This window comes from Pseudophryne corroboree, chromosome 7 (genome assembly GCF_028390025.1).
Source record: "Pseudophryne corroboree isolate aPseCor3 chromosome 7, aPseCor3.hap2, whole genome shotgun sequence".
NCBI classification, from domain to species: domain Eukaryota; kingdom Metazoa; phylum Chordata; class Amphibia; order Anura; family Myobatrachidae; genus Pseudophryne; species Pseudophryne corroboree.
The window spans coordinates 510,660,286-510,678,032 of NC_086450.1; the positions used below are offsets into that span (position 1 = coordinate 510,660,286).

General features: G+C 45.2%; 1 protein-coding gene across 4 annotated transcripts in view; it reads left to right on the plus strand.

The window, feature by feature from the left end:
- Positions 1-17,747, plus strand: part of LOC134945891 (E3 ubiquitin-protein ligase TRIM7-like) — a 45,596-nt gene that overhangs the window by 22,792 nt on the left and 5,057 nt on the right. Inside the window, exon 1 of one of the 4 annotated variants that reach the window (XM_063935445.1) lies at positions 3,655-3,931. The exons of the other annotated variants lie outside the window; for them this stretch is intronic. The gene's annotated coding sequence lies outside the window, so the exon portion shown is untranslated. Of the gene's footprint in view, positions 1-3,654; positions 3,932-17,747 lie in introns of those variants that run through there. 4 annotated transcript variants of the gene reach the window in all.

A 17,747-nucleotide genomic window follows, 5' to 3' on the forward strand; every position in this document is an offset into this window, starting at 1 on the left:
TAGACAGTATCCTGATCAGTGCTCAATATCTGCTGCATTGTTGTGTGACCAGTATATACTATATAGTAGTACAGTGCAGCATTTTGGTGACCACCAGTATAGTACAGTACAGTAGGCCGTTGCTGTATCTTTCAGCTCCGTGTCACTGCAAGTATCCATTCCATATCTGTGCTGCATTGTTGTGCGCAGTATATATAGTAGTAGGCCATTGCTATTGATTATAATATTACTGGCAATTAATTCCACACATTAAAAAATGGAGAACAAAAATGTGGAGGGTAAAATAGGGGAAGATCAAGATCCACTTCCACCTCGTGCTGAAGCTGCTGCCACTAGTCATAGCAGAGATGATGAAATGCCATCAACGTCGTCTGCCAAAGCCGATGCCCAATGTCATAGTAGAGAGCGTGTAAAATCCAAAAAAACAAAAGTTCAGTAAAATGACCCAAAAATCTAAATTAAAAGCGTCTGTGGAGAAGCGTAAACTTGACAATATGCCATTTACGACACGGAGTGGCAAAGAACGGCTGAGGCCCTGGCCTATGTTCATGGCTAGTGGCTCAGCTTCACATGAGGATGGAAGCCCTCATCCTCCCGCTAGAAAATTGGAAAGAGTTAAGATGGCAAAAGCACAGCAAAGAACTGTGCGTTCTTCTAAATCACAAATCCCCAATGAGAGTCCAATTGTGTCGGTTGCGATGCCTGACCTTCCCAACACTGGACGGGAAGAGCTTGCGCCTTCCACCATTTGCATGCCCCCTGCAAGTGCTGGATGGAGCACCCACAGTCCAGTTCCTGATAGTCAAATTGAAGATGTCACTGTTGAAGTACACCAGGATGAGGATATGGGTGTTGCTGGCGCTGAGGAGGAAATTGACAAGGAGGATTCTGATGGTGAGGTGGTTTGTTTAAGTCAGGTACCCGGGGAGACACCTGTTATCCGTGGGATGAATATGGCCATTGACATGCCCGGTCAAATGACCAAAAAAAATCACCTTCGGTGTGGAATTATTTTAACAGAAATGCGGACAACAGGTGTCAAGCCATGTGTTGCCTTTGTCAAGCTGTAATAAGTAGGGGTAATGACGTTAACCACCTAGCAACATCCTCCCTTATACGTCACCTGGAGCGCATTCATCAGAAGTCATTGACAAGTTCAAAAACTTTGGGTGACAGCAGAAGCCGTCCACTGACCACTAAATCCCTTCCTCTTGTACCCAAGCTCCTGCAAACCACACCACCAACTCCCTCAGTGTCAATTTCCTCCTTAGACCGGAAAGCCAATAGTCCTGCAGGCTATGTCACTGGCAAGTCTGACAAGTCCTCTCCTAACTGGGATTCCTCCGATGCATCCTTGAGTGTAACACCTACTGCTGCTGTTGTTGCTGATGGGGGTCAGTCGTCATCCCAGAGGGGAAGTCGGAAGTCCGCTTGTACTACTTCCAGTAAGCAATTGACTGTCCAACAGTCCTTTTGCGAGGAAGATGAAATATCAGAGCAGTCATCCTGTTGCTAATCGGATAACTCGGGCCTTGGCAGCTGTATTGGTGTTAGACGTGTGTCCGGTATCAACAGTTAATTCACAGGGACTTAGAGAATTTCTTGAGGTAGTGTGTCCCCGGTACCAAATCCCATCTAGGTTCCACTTCTCTAGGCAGGCGATACCGAGAATGTACACGGACGTCAGAAAGACTCACAAGTGTCCTAAATAATGCAGTTGCACCCAATGTCCACTTAACCACGGAGAAGTGGAGCAGGGAAGACTCGGGACTATATGACTGTGACGACCCACTGGGTAGATGTATTGCCTCCCGCAGCAAGAACAGCAGTGGCGGCACCAGTAGCAGCATCTCGCAAATGTCCACTCGTTCCTAGGCAGGCTACGCTTTGTATCACCGCCTTCCATAAGAGGCACACAGCTGACAACCTTGTGGAAACTGAGGAACATCATCGCAGATTGGCTTACCCCAATTGGACTCTCCTGGGGATTTGTGACATCGGACAACGCCACCAATATTGTGCGTGCATTACATCTGGGCAAATTCCAGCACGTCTCATGTTTTGCACATACATTGAATTTGGTGGTGCAGAATTTTTTTAAAAACGACAGCAGCGTGCAAGAGATGCTGTCGGTGGCCCGAAGAATTGCGGGACACATTCAGCCACCGCGTGTCGAAGACTTGAGCACCAGCAAACACTCCTGAACCTGCCCCACCATCATGTGAAGCAAGAGGTGGAATTCAACCCTCTATATGCTTCAGAGGATGGAGGAGCAGCAAAAGGCTATTCAAGCCTATACATCTGCCTACGATATAGGCAAAGGAGGGGGAATGCACCTGACTCAAGCGCAGTGGAGAATGATTTCAACGTTGTGCAAGGTTCTGCAACCCTTTGAACTTGCCACACGTGAAGTCAGTTCAGACACTGCCAGCCTGAGCCAGGTCATTCCCCCTCAGTGCCGTAACTAGGTATTTTAGCACTGTGCGCAAGAAACGACATTGGCGCCCCCCATGCAAGATAGGGGCAGTGCGCGCCGTAGGCGTGCGGAAAATATATAGGGGCATGGCTTCATGGGGAAGGGGCGTGGCCACAAAATAATAGCAATTCATACTACGGTGCACAGTAGTCTCCATTATTCAAATTACGCTGCACAGTAGCGCCACTACACCAGGTAGAGACCCTTTTATACACATTGCGGCAGCCAGTCCCCCTTTTTACACATTGCGGCAGCCAGGCCCCCTTTTTACATATTATGGCAGACAGTGTCCCCCTGAGAGAGAGAGATACTTACCATCTCCCAGCTGACAGGCTCCTCGTGCAGCTCCCTCGATGCAGGCATCGGACAAGGAGGAGGAGAGAGGGGGACTGGAGCCGCAGCAGCGCTATTTCATTGGTAGTAAGCGCCGCTGCAGCTGTCCCCTCTCCTTCCGTATTGGCTGCCAGGCGCTGCTGTGGATGCTGGGATGGAGGAACCGCATCCCAGCATCCACAGCAGCTCCGGGCAGCCAATACGGAAGGAGAGGGGGATGCTGCAGCGGCGCTTACTACCAATGAAATAGCGCTGCTGCGGCTCCAGTCTCCCTCCCTCCTCCCCCCTCCCTCCTTCACTGCCCAGCGCTGTTCTCTTCTCCACAGTGCGATGGCGCACACAGCAGAGGCGGGATGTAATGAGTCAATTCGACTAATTACCTGCCGCTGCCCGTGCGCCCTCAGGGCAACTGCGCTGTGTACCAGGCCCATCTGGCACACACGTAGTTACAGAAGCAGCTGGAGAGATTGAAGGAGGAGCTAAAATGGAGCAATTCCGCTAGGCATGTGGGACTTGTGGATGGAGCCCTTAATTCGCTTAACCAGGATTCACGGGTGGTTAATCTGTTGAAATCAGAGCACTACATTTTGGCCACCGTGCTCGATCCTAGTGTAACCTCCATCCACATAATGGGATATATAAGAAAGAAGCAGAGTACATATACAGTATGTACTGTTTATTATTAAAAGTTGTATATTAAATGTCTTATTGTTCAAATATACATAAGAAATGTACACGAGCAGAGAAGGTGCCAGAGACTTTTCTAGAAACTCCCTGTGCAGTTAGAAATAACTGCCATGAGCCCTGAGCAGGGGGGAGGAGCCTGCAACAGGCATCAGTTGAGGAGATTGTAGAGGTACCTGAGGAGAGCGGTACCTCAGGAGCTGAGGAGAGGATTTTACCTCATGTGAGAGACGGAGTTCGTGCTCTCAGGAGAGGAAACAGGTCCTGTATGTAAAGAGACAGGTCCCTTGCAGCTTGAGGCAGCGGGAGAAGGAGCAGCAGTATAGGCAGCAGCACTGACAAGTATCAGTGACAGCCAGAACAGTGCTCAGAGGACAAGGGTGTGGAGAGGCATCAGCGTTCAGGTGCCTGCATTTCCCTTCTAGAGGAGGCTGTACAGTAAGTTGTGGGAGCTACACAGCTAATTAATGGAGATGACCAGTGCTGCATAAAGGAGAGGTCTGTACGAACTCACTGCACATCTCACACATCCAGAGACAGATAGTAACGGGGTGGCCAGCGGTTACCTGTTTTTACCAGCAGAATTCAGTAGGCTTATAACTTGTGACTGAGCCAGCACATTGTGACAGGTTTATACACTACTCTGCTGCACAGCCTGCATGTAATATAGCCCTCCACTGACTGAGTAACGGGGCTTCCAGCCACCTGTAACACAGGACAGAAGGGATAGACAGAGCTGAACATTACAGTAATATGAAAAAGAATGGGAAACCTCTGATCTAGTTATCACCAGAAGTGAAGCAAAGAACTTACAGTATACTAGGCGCTTCACAGCAACTTTATTACATACATCTTATTTCCAAAGACAAATCCGTGGGACTACATCAAACTACATCAGGAGCCATACGACAACAGTCCATCTAACGAGGAACCTATTTCAGTCAGGAAAGGGAGTGGAGAGCTCATTAAATATACAACTAATATATATGCATATATATGATCTACTAACTTCATATCTGAGAACCAAGTACAATGGGCATGATAATTACCAGTCCAAACATAAGTAACTGACCAAGTATAAATGAGCTTGACATGTGGTAAGGAATGTAACCACATTGTGTTGAAAGCTGTATCTATCTTTCTCTATCGTCCTAGTGGATGCTGGGGTTCCTGAAAGGACCATGGGGAATAGCGGCTCCGCAGGAGACAGGGCACAAAAGTAAAGCTTTCCGATCAGGTGGTGTGCACTGGCTCCTCCCCCTATGACCCTCCTCCAAGCCAGTTAGATTTTTGTGCCCGGCCGAGAAGGGTGCAATCTAGGTGGCTCTCCTAAAGAGCTGCTTAGAAAAGTTTAGCTTAGGTTTTTTATTTTACAGTGAGTCCTGCTGGCAACAGGATCACTGCAACGAGGGACTTAGGGGAGAAGAAGTGAACTCACCTGCGTGCAGGATGGATTGGCTTCTTGGCTACTGGACATTAGCTCCAGAGGGACGATCACAGGTACAGCCTGGATGGTCACCGGAGCCTTGCCGCCGGCCCCCTTGCAGATGCTGAAGTAAGAAGAGGTCCAGAATCGGCGGCAGAAGACTCCTCAGTCTTCTAAAGGTAGCGCACAGCACTGCAGCTGTGCGCCATTTTCCTCTCAGCACACTTCACACGGCAGTCACTGAGGGTGCAGGGCGCTGGGAGGGGGGCGCCCTGGGAGGCAAATGAATACCTATTTTGGCTAAAAATACCTCACATATAGCCTCCGGAGGCTATATGGAGATATTTAACCCCTGCCAGAATCCGTTAAGAGCGGGAGACGAGGCCGCCGAAAAAGGGGCGGGGCCTATCTCCTCAGCACACAGCGCCATTTTCCCTCACAGAAAGGCTGGAGGGAAGGCTCCCAGGCTCTCCCCTGCACTGCACTACAGAAACAGGGTTAAAACAGAGAGGGGGGGCACTAATTTGGCGATATGCTTATATATTAAGATGCTATAAGGGAAAACACTTATATAAGGTTGTCCCTATATAATTATAGCGTTTTTGGTGTGTGCTGGCAAACTCTCCCTCTGTCTCTCCAAAGGGCTAGTGGGTCCTGTCCTCTATCAGAGCATTCCCTGTGTGTGTGCTGTGTGTCGGTACGTGTGTCGACATGTAGGGGGACGATGTTGGTGAGGAGGCGGAGCAATTGCCTGTAATGGTGATGTCACTCTCTAGGGAGTCGTCACCGGAATGGATGGCTTATTTAGGAAATTACGTGATAATGTCAACACGCTGCAAGGTCGGTTGACGACATGAGACGGCCGACAAACAATTAGTACCGGTCCAGACGTCTCAAAAACACCGTCAGGGGTTTTAAAACGCCCGTTTACTTTAGTCGGTCGACACAGACACAGACAGGGACACTGAATCCAGTGTCGACGGTGAATAAACAAACGTATTCCTTATTAGGGCCACACGTTAAAGGCAATGAAGGAGGTGTTACATATTTCTGATACTACAAGTACCACAAAAGAGGGTATTATGTGGGATGTGAAAAAACTACCATAGTTTTTCCTGAATCAGATAAATTAAATAAAGTGTGTGATGATGCGTGGGTTCCCCCCGATAGAAAATTATGGGCGGTATACCCTTTCCCGCCAGAAGTTAGGGCGCGTTGGGAAACACCCCTTAAGGTGGATAAGGCGCTCACACGCTTATCAAAACAAGTGGCGGTACCGTCTATAGATAGGGCCGTCCTCAAGGACCAGCTGACAGGAGGCTGGAAAATATCATAAAAAGTATATACACACATACTGGTGTTATACTGCGACCAGCGATCGCCTCAGCCTGGATGTGCAGAGCTGGGGTGGCTTGGTCGGATTCCCTGACTAAAAATATTGATACCCTTGACAGGGACAGTATTTTATTGACTATAGAGCATTTAAAGGATGCATTTCTATATATGCGAGATGCACAGAGGGATATTTGCACTCTGGCATCATGAGTAAATGCGATGTCCATAACTGCCAGAAGATGTTATGGACACGACAGTGGTCAGGTGATGCAGATTCCAAACGGCACAAAGGTGTATTGCCGTATAAAAGGGGAGGAGTTATTTGGGGTCGGTCCATCGGACCTGGTGGCCACGGCAACTGCTGGAAAATCCACAGTTTTTTACCCTAAGTCACATCTCTGCAGAAAAAGACATCGTCTTTTCAGCCTCAGTCCTCTCGTCCCTATAAGATCATATCTGCCCAGGGATAGAGGAAAGGGAAGAAGACTGCAGCAGGCAGCCCATTCCCAGGAACAGAAGCGTTAGACCGCTTCTGACAAGTTCTCAGCATGGCGCTGAGACCGTACAGGACCCCTGGATCCTACAAGTAGTATCCCGGGGGTACAGATTGGAATGTCGAGACGTTTCCCCTTCGCAGGCTCCTGAAGTCTGCTTTACCAAGTCTCCCTCCGACAAGGAGGCAGTATGGGAAAAAATTCACAAGCTGTATTCCCAGCAGGTGATAATTAAATTACCCCTCCTACTACAAGAAAAGGGGTATTATTCCACACTATATTGTGGTACTGAAGCCAGAAGGCTAGGTGAGACTTATTCTAAAAAATTTTTTTTGAACACTTACAAAGGTTCAAATCAAGATGGAGTCACTCAGAGCAGTGATAACGAACCAGGAAGAAGGGGACTATATAGTGTCCCGGGACATCAGGGATGCTTACCTCTATGTCCCAAATTTGCCCTTCTCACTAAGGGTACCTCAGGTTCGTGGTGCAGAACTGTCACTATCAGTTTCAGACGCTGCCGTTTGGATTGTCCACGGCACCCCGGGTCTTTACCAAGGTAATGGCCGAAATGATGATTCTTCTTCGAAGAAAAGGCGTCTTAATTATCCCTTACTTGGACGATCTCCTGATAAGGGCATAGTCCAGGGAACAGTTGGAGGTCGGAGTAGCACTATCTCGGATACTGCTACAACAGCACGGGTGGATTCTAAATATTCCAAAATCGCAGCTGATCCCGACGACACGTCTGCTGTGCCTAGGGATGATTCTGGACACAGTCCAGAAAAAGGTGTTTCTCCCGGAAGAGAAAGCCAGGGAGTTATCCGAGCTAGTCAGGAACCTCCTAAAAACAGTGCATCATTGCACAAGGGTCCTGGTAAAAATGGTGGCTTCCTACGAAGCAATTCCATTCGGCAGATTTCATGCAAGAACTTTTCAGTGGGATCTGCTGGACAAATGGTCCGGATCGCATCTTCAGATGCATCAGCGGATAACCCTATATCCAAGGACAAGGGTGTCTCTCCTGTGGTGGTTATAGAGTGCTCATCTTCTAGAGGGCCGCAGATTCGGCATTCAGGATTGGATGCTGGTGACCACGGAGCCCAGCCCGAGAGGCTGGGGAGCAGTCACACAAGGAAAAAATTTCCAGGGAGTGTGATCAAGTCTGGAGACTTTTCTCCACATAAATATACTGGAGCTAAGGGTAAATTTATAATGCTCTAAGCTTAGCAAGACCTCTGCTTCAAGGTCAGCCGGTATTGATCCAGTGGGAAAAACATCACGGCAGTCGCCCACGTAAACAGACAGGGCGACACAAGAAGCAGGAGGGCAATGGCAAAAACTGCAAGGACTTTTCGCTGGGCTGAAAATCATGTGATAGCACTGTCAGCAGTGTTTCATCCCGGGAATGGAAACTGGGAAGCAGACTTCCTCAGCAGGCACGACCTCCACCCGGGAGAGTGGAAACTTCATCGGGAAGTTTTTTCCACATGATTGTAAACCGTTGGGAAATACCAAAGGTGGACATGATGGCGTCCCGTCTGAACAAAAAACGGGACAGGTATTGCGCCAGGTCAAGAGACCCTCAGGCAATAGCTGTGGACGTTCTGGTAACACCGTGGGTGTACCAGTCGGTGTATGTGTTCCCTCCTCTGCTTCTCATACCTAAGGTGCTGAGAATTATAAGACGTAGAGGAGTAAGAACTATACTCATGGCTCCGGATTGGCCAAGAAGGACTTGGTACCCGGAACTTCAAGAGATGCTTACAGAGGTCTTATGGCCTCTGCCGCTAAGAAGGGACTTGCTTCAGCAAGTACCATGTCTGTTCCAAGACTTACCGCAGCTGCGTTTGTCGGCATGGCGGTGGAAAGCCGGATCCTAAGGGAAAAAGGCATTCCGGAAGAGGTCATTCCTACCCTGGTCAAAGCCAGAAAGGAGGTGACCGCACAACATTATCACCAAATGTGGCGAAAATATGTTGCGTGGTGTGAGGCCAGGAAGGCCCCACAAAGAAATTTCAACTCGGTCGTTTCCTGCATTTCCTGCAAACAGGAGTGTCTATGGGCCTCAAATTGGGGTCCATTGAGGTTCAAATTTCGGCCCTGTCGATTTTCTTCCAGAAAGAATTGGCTTCAGTTCCTGAAGTCTAGAAATTTGTCAAGGGAGTATTGCATATACAACCCCCTTTTGTGCCTCCAGTGGCACTGTGGGATCTCAACGTAGTTCTGGGATTCCTCAAATCACATTGGTTTACAACCAGTCAAATCTGTGGATTTGAAGCATCTCACATGAAAAGTGACCATGCTCTTGGCCCTGGCCTGGACCAGGCGAGTGTCAAATTGGCGGTTTTTTCTCAAAAAAGCCCATATCTGTTTGTCCATTCGGACAGGGCAGAGCTGCGGACTCGTCCCCAGTTCTCTCCCTAAGGTGGTGTCAGTGTTTCACCTGAACCAGCTTATTGTGGTGCCTTGCACCTACTAGGGACTTGGAGGACTCCAAGTTGCTAGATGTTGTCAGGGCCCTGAAAATATGTTCCAGGACGGCTGGAGTCAGGAAAACTGACTTGCTGTTATCCTGTATGCACCCAACAAACTGGGTGCTCTTGCTTCTAAGCATACTATTGCTAGTTGGATGTGTAATACAATTCAGCTTGCACATTCTGTGGCAGGCCTGCCACAGCCAAAATATGTAAAGGCCCATTCCACAAGGAAGGTGGGCTCATCTTGGGCGGCTGCCCGAGGGGTCTCGGCTTTACAACTTTGCCGAGCAGCTACTTGGTCAGGGGCAAACACGTTTGCTAAATTCTACAAATTTGATACCCTGGCTAAGGAGGACCTGGAGTTCTCTCATTCGGTGCTGCAGAGTCATCCGCACTCTCCCGCCCGTTTGGGAGCTTTGGTATAATCCCCATGGTCCTTTCAGGAACCCCAGCATCCACTAGGACGATAGAGAAAATAAGAATTTACTTACCGATAATTCTATTTCTCGGAGTCCGTAGTGGATGCTGGGCGCCCATCCCAAGTGCGGATTATCTGCAATACTTGTACATAGTTACAAAAATCGGGTTATTATTGTTGTGAGCCATCTTTTCAGAGGCTCCGCTGTTATCATACTGTTAACTGGGTTTAGATCACAAGTTGTACGGTGTGATTGGTGTGACTGGTATGAGTCTTACCCGGGATTCAAAATTCCTCCCTTATTGTGTACGCTCGTCCGGGCACAGTACCCAACTGGCTTGGAGGAGGGTCATAGGGGGAGGAGCCAGTGCACACCACCTGATCGGAAAGCTTTACTTTTGTGCCCTGTCTCCTGCGGAGCCGCTATTCCCCATGGTCCTTTCAGGAACCCCAGCATCCACTACGGACTCCGAGAAATAGAATTATCGGTAAGTAAATTCTTATTTTCACTTACTGAGGGTTTCATGTGGGTACGGTGAAACAGGGGAGTCGTAACCAAAAGACATTAATAAATCTATTCATGAAAATACAAGAGAGATTGCAAGTGGTTATCTATGTAACAATATATGTTAAATGTAATATACATAGTATCTTGGCATTAATGTAAACAATATTCATAGTTTGGTTTTCCCAAGTAGGCCCCATGATATATAAATACTTGGGTGGAGGCACTTCATGTTAAAGGTAGCTCATTTGTTAAATTTGTAACTCATTAGCCTGGTTATATGAAGAATGGGTTACACTAGGTTTAAAGCCTACGTTGTATCTCTCTTTCTGGCAGACACAAGTCTGCAGGGGTACAAAGAAATGCTGGTGAGAAAATTGTTAACTCAAGCGGAACGTGACCCGTCAACAGCTCCTCCTTCACATTCTCCCGCAACTGGGGCTGCGAGGAAAAGGTTAAGAACTCCGAGCCCACCCGCTGGCGGTGATGCAGGGCAGTCTGGAGTGACTGCTGACATCTGGTCCGGCCTGAAGGACCTACCAACGATTACTGATATGTCATCTACTGTCACTGCATATGATTCTCTCCCCATTGAAAGAATGGTGGAGGATTATATGAGTGACCGCATCCAAATAGGCTCGTCAGACAGTCTGTACGTATACTGGCAGGAAAAAGAGGCAATTTGAAGGCCCTTGCACAAACTGGCTTTTTTATTTATTTATTTTTTTACCTAAGTTGCCCCCCCCTCCAGTGTGTACTCCGAAACAGTGTTTAGTGCAGCCGTCACCTTGTCAGCGATCGGCGTACGAGGTTACTTCCACAAAATGTGGAGAAGATGATGTTCATTAAAATGAATTATAATCCATTCCTCCGTGGAGACATTTACCAGCAATTGCCTCCAGAAAGTACACAGGGACCTGTGATGGTGGATTCCAGTGGGGACGAATTAATACTCTCGGAGGAGGAGGATGTACACCGTGAAAGGGGTGAGGAATCGGAGGATGATGATGAGGTGGACATCTTGCCTCTGTAGAGCCTGTTTGAGCAAGGGGAGATTGATTGCTTTTTTTGGTGGGGGCCCAAACCAACCAGTCATTTCAGACACAGTCGTGTGGCTGAAATGATGGGTTTGTTAAAGTGTGCATGTCCTGTTTATACAACATGTGGATGGGAGGGCCCAAGGACAATTCCATCTTGCACCTCTTCCTTTTTTTTTATATATATATATATATATATATATATATATATATATATATATATATAAAAAAGAGGACCCAACCTCAAACAAATGCTTATGAGGCCCACAATGGAGCCTGAAATCAAACAAAATTTCCTGCAGATTATGAGCAGTAAACCTGGTTGCTTCTCCTGTGGGAGGTGTACTACCTGTAGATCTTTATTTACCGGCTCTACCTTTCCCCATCCACATTCAGGGAAGAAGATTAAGATAAGGTACCATCTACATTGTAGACTAGACTTTGTGGTCTATATACTTACATGTCCCTGTGGACTATGTTATGTAGGGCTCACAACCCGATGTTTTCGGGAAAGGATGGCAAACCATCGGCTGTCAATCAGAACAGCAATACAAACAGGTACCACAGATAAGCCGGTAGCCAGACATTACCTTCAAAGAGGTCACCAGGTAGCCAATCTAAAATGCAGATTAATTGATTGGGTTCCGCCCTTACCCAATGGGGGTGATCGTGCTTTAGTCCTACGTAAAAGAGAGTTTTTGGATTTCACATCTAAATACTGTCTCACCTAAAGGCCTTAATGAGCACTCTGCGATGAATGTCTTTTTATGAATTTTCAGTTAAAGGCTATCTATCCAATAATTTCCACCATTAGGCAGAATACAGTGCCTTGTGATTTAACAGATAGGATGTACCACTGGGGAGGTCATTGGCGACACAATATGGATTTACCTAAGCCGACATTAATAATTGTAGAATACATCAGATACCCTGATAGGGTTCATTTAGTTATCCTAGTGTAGCCTGAGTCCAATATTTTAAGTAGTTTCTTCTATTGTGATATGAAACTTGGGTATTTCGTCTTGTGTCGCTATGACCTTTGTTAATATATGTATTCTCTATGTTTCTATATACAAATGTATATTTTTAAATAAGTGTTTAGTTTAACTAAGTCTGTTTAATTATGACTGCCACACTCCATTAAAAGTTCTGGCCTATATGGATATCGAGATATTATTTGGCCAAGAGTGATAGCACCAGTACAGACTGACTAGTGGACCGATATATGTAAACACACTTGCCCCAACCCTAATATTGCATGAATGTGCACGATTAGAGTGTACATAGTCAAAAAGATGTGTTAAAGAAGTTTTTCCACCAGATGCTCAATGGACATTGAATTGTCCTTCCATCATTGAGCTCTATAAGGTGAACCAGAAGAATGAATTAGCTTGTACGTTCCCCTGGTAACATAAGCCTCATGTTTATAGAGCCTGTAGAAGGAAAACGAGTTTTCAGTTTGGCCCATTGCGGCCACCGTTAACCGTTATTTGCATGAACTAGGCACTTCCGGAAATCGAGCTATGGAACGCATATGCGTTCCACTAGCGGCGCTGTAAAGTAATTAACCACACTGAGCCGAACTCAGCAGCGCGGATGGCCCTGACTGCTAACTTATTAGTTCATTTATCCACACTGCAATAAGCACGTAGGGGGTGAAATTATATAGGTAAGAAAATCGAGGAGGGGGACGCATTTGAGGCCGTCCCTGCACGTCCGGGGTAAGGGGTATAAAAGTCCTGTCATTTTGCCAGTTACAGTTGTGGCTGTAGAAGGTGTCAGCATCTCCTGTAGAGTGGGTGAGTACTGCTATTACATTAGCATGAGTAGTTGGTAGATTTATATCATTTTGACTATTGGAGGATGAACTATGTGAACTGTCCTTACAGTGATCTCCTATGTTGTCAGAGTTGCTCGGAGGTTGTGTGGCTAAGTAAGCACACCAGTAAGTATTGCAGTTTAAGTTGTCTCACTGGTGGTACTGGAATGAGGGGATTTATTGAAGTTTATTGAATGTGGCCATACACATGCTGTTGTGTATATATGTGAGTGTACATATGCATCCATATATGTATGCATGTCTATATGTATATATCTATTTACCCCTACAGAAACCTGTTAGTACTAAGTCTGACCCATCCATGCAGCACGTTCATTGTCTGAACATGAGACATTGATTCCCTGAGTAAGTGGATGTTGTCCTGTTACCACAGCCATTATACGTTTAAGAGAAATGCCCTAGTTCACATTGGTGTTTATTTTTCTGGACGTGGGACTGGTGAGCACGCTTGGCCAATATAGACATAGGTGTGATATTACATTCGAATCACGATGGGTGTCTGTGAGACCCTTGTAACCAAATACTGTTGGAGTGTGGCAGTCTATATATATATATATATATATGTTTTGTGTTTGTTCCTTTAAGAGAATTACTCTATTTTTTGTCTTTTGTAGTAATCAATGTATGATGCTTTCAAAAACTGTATAAAAATCGAAGCTTGTCTTGAGAAAGATCCGCGAATTAGGATCGAAACGTCGACTAATTGAGCCGAATATACACTGCAATAAAGCTGTTATGAACAAACCAGAACCGTTGACTATTTGAACCTGATGAGTGCACCTCCATATTGTTGGACTTTGGGTTAAATATTGTGGATCCACCCTGCTTGGGGAGATTTCCACTAGGGAGCACCCTACTGTTGTCTATAGTACCGATGTGAGTGCAGGAACATACATGGTATATAACGTATGGCTGCCTTAGTGCATCTATATTTTCCTGACACCTATCACCCTAATATCTATCAATTAAGGAATTGAAACTTAAACATATTGTGTTTGGACAGAATTTTAAGTTTTTTTAAAACAAAATTGTATGTTGTTTTTGTATGTAATCCTGTATTGTGGTAAAATCCTCTGTATATCACAGATACTGTAAGTAATGGCCCAAGGAGGCTCATGCCTGTTTAATGAAGGCCTTTTATCTCAGGCAGAGCAAGGTATTATCTCCTTTACTGATGATGATATTGAAAAAGTTTTATTTGATAAACTGGATTTTGAAACATTACCGGCTGAATCATCAGCAGACATATTCTATAGGATATTGAGATTAAAACGGCGGGAGGTGGACCTATTGTTACATGGACAGTTTTTGTCTGAATACCACAGACGTAAATTATTACCACGTGGTTTTAGGGTTAATAATGTACTTACCATTGGTAGGAATAACCCAGTATTTTGCAGCAGGTGGTGTTCTATCCTAAATAAATGTTCACTTGATCTTCTAATACTAGTGATAGAAGAGGTGGGAACCGAACTTAAAAAGGTTAAAATAGAGATTGAGCAATTTGAGACTCTCTCCCTATCCACATTACGTGAAGATAAGACCAATAAATGGGTAGATAGACTGCAGACACAAGTCGATACCTATAAGAAGGAACTCACCTCTTTCAAAAGAAAAAAATTAGCCACAGTTACAGCTGACTATCAAAATCATATGGTATATAGATGGTTGTTAGGAAACAGTAATACACAACAGGGTGATCGATCAGGACGTTTTTTCAGGAAACGCCGGCAAGCCCCATTTTCCCGTGATATTGTTTCCTCCATATCAACCTCAGACACCGATTTATCTGATGTACAACGGGGTAACACCTCTAATTTTTTAGACAAAAATACCGGACCCAAAGGCCTCCCACCAGCCCAAGGGAACTCACGAAACACAGATCAGTCACACGGAGAGGCGGTTGTAAAAAGAAGGGGCCGCAGGAAACAAACTTAGATCTGGTTTTCAACTTATCCCATAGAGGCCTCAATCAGTCTGAGGTCAGTCTTCTCGCTAGAGGATTGTCGTTTGTTCCCACTTTTCCACATCAAGTATTTCAAGGAACCATTGACCAATATAGGTTTGGGAGAAATCTTAGACTGAAGGAACACTTCTCTGGTCAACCTAAAGTGGCTGACAGAAAGATTTTTAAAAAAAGTTCTAAATTTGATCCTATATCCCACAACCCTAGCATAAAGACTTTTCTTAGACTGGTTGAAAATGATGTGCAACATTTTAAGCCAACACGTCTCTATGACAATCTGACCCCTGGTGAGAGAACAGCACTTAAAAACCTGAGAGATGACACCTCAATTGTAATAAGACCAGCGGACAAGGGAGGAGCCGTGGTGGTACAGGACTGGGTAGAGTATGACCTAGAGATATGTCGCCAGCTGGCAGACACCAATGTGTACCATAGGGTTAATAAGAATCCTATCCCCATGATTAAAAAGACCATTGACTTGAGCTTGAAGAGAGGCATCGAGAGTAATTGGATTGATCAGGATCTTTTTGAATTTTTAAGTGTAGATGAACCTAAATGCCCCATCATCTATACTACTCCAAAAATCCATAAAACAATGACCAAACCGCCTGGGCGACCTATAATAGCGGCTGAGGGTTCATTGTTACAGCCCATCGCCGAGTGGGTTGACTATATACTTCAGCCATTTGTATGTGAATGCCGTAGTTATATACGGGATACGAGTGATTTTCTTATCCAACTTGGATTACATGGTGCTCCCAGAGACAAGTGCCTTCTGGCCACCATGGATGTACAGTCACTGTACACTATCATACCACATAACGATGGATTAGAAGCTATTAGAGAGACGCTCAGAGGAAAACGAGAAGGAGAGGTACCTACTGAATATGTATTGGAACTCACCAATCTTGTATTGAGTCAGAACCATTTCAGGTATAAGGATTCATACTACCTTCAGGTATCAGGTACGGCCATGGGCTCCAACCTGGCGCCTGCATATGCAAATTTGTATATGGCTAAATTTGAGGAGACTTACATCTTACCGGTATATGGATCTAAAATATCCTTTTACAAAAGATTCATTGACGATGTCTTCCTTGTATGGGAGGATACACAGGAATCTTTTGTTGAGATGGTGAACGACATTAACTTACTTCAGAGCCCTGTAAAATTCACCCATGAAAGTTCCTATGATTCAATACATTTCCTTGATGTTCAGGTATCCATTGTGGATCAAGCATTTGTAACATCAGTCTACAGGAAACCTACTGATAGGAACACTACTTTGTTGACCAGCAGTTTTCATCCCCCATCGTTAAAATCCAATTTGCCTATTTCGCAGTTCTTACGAGTGATGCGCATTAGCAATGAGGCAAATATAAGGGAGGAGCAACTGGTAGAGATGAAACAGCGATTCAGCCAGAGAGGGTATTCAACTAATATGATCAGCAATAGTCTTCGAAAAGCCAGAAAAATATACAGTAGGACTGAGCCTAAGGCAGCCAGCAATGAGAATAGAATGGTCTTTACCACTAAGTTTGATAACTACGCACATTTTACGCGTAAGACATTGCGCAAACACTGGCCAGTATTAAAAACTGACCAAAAGTTACCCTTTACATACATGGATCCTCCTATGATGGCCTACAAAAGAGGACCCAACCTCAAACAAATGCTTATGAGGCCCACAATGGAGCCTGAAATCAAACAAAATTTCCTGCAGATTATGAGCAGTAAACCTGGTTGCTTCTCCTGTGGGAGGTGTACTACCTGTAGATCTTTATTTACCGGCTCTACCTTTCCCCATCCACATTCAGGGAAGAAGATTAAGATAAGGTACCATCTACATTGTAGACTAGACTTTGTGGTCTATATACTTACATGTCCCTGTGGACTATGTTATGTAGGGCTCACAACCCGATGTTTTCGGGAAAGGATGGCAAACCATCGGCTGTCAATCAGAACAGCAATACAAACAGGTACCACAGATAAGCCGGTAGCCAGACATTACCTACAAAGAGGTCACCAGGTAGCCAATCTAAAATGCAGATTAATTGATTGGGTTCCGCCCTTACCCAATGGGGGTGATCGTGCTTTAGTCCTACGTAAAAGAGAAAGTTTTTGGATTTCACATCTAAATACTGTCTCACCTAAAGGCCTTAATGAGCACTCTGCGATGAATGTCTTTTTATGAATTTTCAGTTAAAGGCTATCTATCCAATAATTTCCACCATTAGGCAGAATACAGTGCCTTGTGATTTAACAGATAGGATGTACCACTGGGGAGGTCATTGGCGACACAATATGGATTTACCTAAGCCGACATTAATAATTGTAGAATACATCAGATACCCTGATAGGGTTCATTTAGTTATCCTAGTGTAGCCTGAGTCCAATATTTTAAGTAGTTTCTTCTATTGTGATATGAAACTTGGGTATTTCGTCTTGTGTCGCTATGACCTTTGTTAATATATGTATTCTCTATGTTTCTATATACAAATGTATATTTTTAAATAAGTGTTTAGTTTAACTAAGTCTGTTTAATTATGACTGCCACACTCCATTAAAAGTTCTGGCCTATATGGATATCGAGATATTATTTGGCCAAGAGTGATAGCACCAGTACAGACTGACTAGTGGACCGATATATGTAAACACACTTGCCCCAACCCTAATATTGCATGAATGTGCACGATTAGAGTGTACATAGTCAAAAAGATGTGTTAAAGAAGTTTTTCCACCAGATGCTCAAT